General features: G+C 43.6%; 1 pseudogene; it reads right to left on the bottom strand.

Moving 5' to 3' along the window:
* Nucleotides 1–281: 281 nt before the first annotated feature.
* On the bottom strand, nucleotides 282–3033 carry LOC141826380 (NEDD8-specific protease 1-like; annotated as a pseudogene).
* Between the last annotated feature and the right edge of the window lie 437 nt (nucleotides 3034–3470).

The raw sequence follows: 3470 nt of genomic DNA, 5'->3' as shown, positions 1-3470 counted from the left end.
GAAGCAAACTATGTGCTCCTTGCCCTTTCATATCATGAGGCTAACTTTTCTTAGCTTCTCCTTCACCTTGGGTGTCACTTGAGCTTTCTTCATCAATTTAGGACACTTGCTCTTATAGTGTTATTTTTCTCTACACTCAAAACACAAGATATGATCTTTATTTTTAATAAATGAATTTTTATACCTTCATGATTTGGGCTTTTTGACTTGTAGAGGTGACATGATCTTCCTCCTTATCACTTTCGAAAGTTGAGAGTTCTTCTCATTTGGTGTCAACGGTCTTAGATCTCCCTCTCATTTCTTAAAGTGGATGCTTCTTCAATTTCATCGTTGGATGTTGAGTACCTTTCAACCTCCGAATCCTCAAGTTTTTGAGCCATTGAGTCTCCCTCATTGTAGTCATCATCTTGTGTCGATAGGGTTGGATCTTCATGAAGCTTAATCAATTTGCTCCATAGCTCATTTTCATCCTTGTAATTTCCTAATTTACATAAAATATCATTAGAAATAAAATTAGTTAAAACTAAGGCTATGTTTGGTAGGACGTAATGCAATCACGCTTGTAATGTAATCAAGTTTGTAATGTAATGTAATGTAATCAAGATTACATTACTATATTTGGTTGAAGGAATGCATGTAATCTTTGATTACAAAGATGATTACATTACAGTGTTTGGTGTCCATTATTTTCAGTAAGGAATATAATTTTTATTATTATAAAATACCAATAATACTCTTCCTCCCTAACCGGGCTCGTGGAGAGGGATCACCTGCGATAGTGCCAGCAAGGCAGGGGCAGTTTCTTTCCATCGAAAATTCATATGAGAAATGCGAATCAAACAAGTTGAAGAAAAGCAAGAAAAAAAAACTTAATTCACAGAAAAGAAGAAAACAATTCAATAGTTTACCCGCCACTTGTTCTCTATCAAATTCAAAATAAGCTTTAATATTTTCCCCCTCAGTTTATTAACAGCAACTGCATCCACTTCCTTGTCAACTGCAGTGAACCACCTTTAATCTCTTTTCGCGCACCCCCTTCTGTCAGCCACAAACCAATTGCATACCACCTCGGCAATTGCTAGAACATACAGCCCACAGTCGTACCCATTGGTCTGCTGCGGTGTGAAACCCTTGACAAACTGAGGGGGTTCGTCGGCACCAACAAATCCACTAACTATGCGGAAGAGCCATTGTGCATGCAGAGGTTCATTCCGGTGCAACTGTTGTGGTGCACGAACTCGTTGGTCTCTCGGCAGTAGACGAGAAGGCTCCAGTGTGAACCACCCTCGGCGGCGGCGACGTTGAGGTTGTCATTGACGGTGAAGAGGACGAGGGAGCAATAGGGGAGGCGGAGGGGATCGGCGAACTCGCGGAGGGATTGGGAATCAGAGCAGTTGGCGAGCCAGAAGTAAATGGAAGGTGGGACGAGGAGGATGGCTCCGGAGGAGGCGAAGGAGGAAGCCAGGTGGGAGAAGTAGAACTTGATAAGGCGGTCGTTGATGTAGGATCGATGTGACATGCTAGAGGGGGTGAATAGCGTGTCGTTGCTTTTCAAAATCATTCGTTACTATCAAAGAAAACTCGCAGCAGAATTAGAAAACAAAACACAGGAGACTCACAGATTTTTAGTTGGTTCCTAACCCCCCAGGGTTAGTACGTCCAAGGCCTATGTACGGGAGGCGCCCGTCCACTAGTGGTCTCCTTTCTGAACCTTGTTCGGAGGCGGAGAAACTCGTCTTACAGTCCAAAATAAATAATAACAAAAATAAGAACTTTAAAGTAAGATAGAATAATAAATTAAACCAAACTCACCGTTCCGAAAGTCCTGAGCGCTGCGCACTCCTCTTGGATCTTCCCTAGTTGCAAGTGTCTGGCCCCGTTCGCATTTAGAAGCGCCATTAGTTGAGCAGGAAAGTTTCTAGCTTGAATATCCTTGTTTGTGCACGTTCACCTCCTTTTATACTGCACCTGAGTCAACTCCAAACTTATCTGGGTCGACTCCAGCTGACGTGGCAGATAAAACTTCATTCTGTTCGTTATCCACTGTCTGAGTCGACTCCAGCCTTGTCTGAGTCGACTCCAAGCTCACTGAAGTCGACCCAAGCTACAGTTGAGTCGACTCCAAATATATTTTTGTAGAGCTCTGAAAGGGCTTCGAAATGCATCCGACCGTACCTCGTTCTGAGTCCTGAGTCAAAAGTTATGACCGTTGAAGTCGGACTCCTCATGTATTGCCCCTGCATCAAGATTCCTGCAACATAAGCATGCAAACAAAGCAACACATCCTACCCTTATTTTGTGGGTCTAACTTCAGATTTCTACCGAAATCCTAGGTTAGTCTGACGCCTACTGTTCCACTCCGGGAACGCGTCCTTACCCACTTCATTTTGGATAATTTTCTTGCCAACTAAGTCCTCTTGACTTGTTGAACTTTTGCTCGGTTCTGTCCTTAGCCCCCAGGATTTGTGCTGCGGTTCGGTCCTCCTGACCAACCCAGACTTCTACTGCGACTCGATCCTCCAGATCAACCCAGACTTCTGTTGCGACTCAGTCCTCCTAACTAACCCAGACTTCTTGCTGCAGCTCGGTCCTCCAGATCAGCCCAGACTTCACCTAGTACTTCGACTTTGCCAAAACTTCTACCTGATTCTCCAAATCAGGACTTTCCCTTTGCCTAGCCTACAACTAGGACTTTCCCTTGCCTAGCTTCACTCACTAGGACTTCCCTTGCCCGATCGTCCAGATCAGGACTTCCACTGCCTAGTCTAACCGACTAGGACTTCTCACTAGTCATCTGACTAGACTTCACTCACTTCCACACATCCAAACATCAAGTCCTGTTTGGATTAACCCTTGGTCAAACTGACCAGACTTAGGTATATTATCAAACATCGAAATCCTAGAAAAGATCTAGTGCTTCTTGCACCAACAGTTGAGGTAATGGGGGCCGCGGAGGATGCCGAGGTCAGATCGACGGAGGGCGACATCGTTGTACCTCAGAATCTGGTTGTCGTCGTCCTTCCTAGAAGCCATGGCGGTGGGTGAAATGGTTTCGACTTCGGGTTGGGACGATGTCGTCGTGTGGATTGAGACGGTGAGGAGCGGAAGGGTATATTTGGTACGATAAAAATAGAATCCATAATGTAATCAGATTCCATACTATTTCCTTTGTAATCGAGATTACATATCTTGTCTCTTTTTTTGTAATGCAATTACATTACATTATATCTCTAAAATGTTACCAAACAAAGTTTTGATGAATGACAAATAAATTAAAGTTAGGTTTATTGTGGGTTTAACCTCTTTACTAAGTGTGCAGGATCGAAAGACTTAGAACCAGACACCAGGCTGAAGTATAGGATGGTTGAGCCCTGGCAGGAAGTCAAATTGGGTCCGCAAAATCATCTTGTAATGTAATCCTGATTACATTACAAGCCTGATTACCCCTTACCAAACATGCCTATTAGCTT

Source organism: Curcuma longa, chromosome 1, assembly GCF_044706935.1.
Source record: "Curcuma longa cultivar G26 ecotype Majalengka, Jawa Barat chromosome 1, ITB_CL_G26_1.1, whole genome shotgun sequence".
Lineage (NCBI taxonomy): Eukaryota > Viridiplantae > Streptophyta > Magnoliopsida > Zingiberales > Zingiberaceae > Curcuma > Curcuma longa.
The sequence above is the reverse complement of the archived record's forward strand: the minus strand, read 5'-3'. Positions and strand labels throughout refer to the sequence as shown.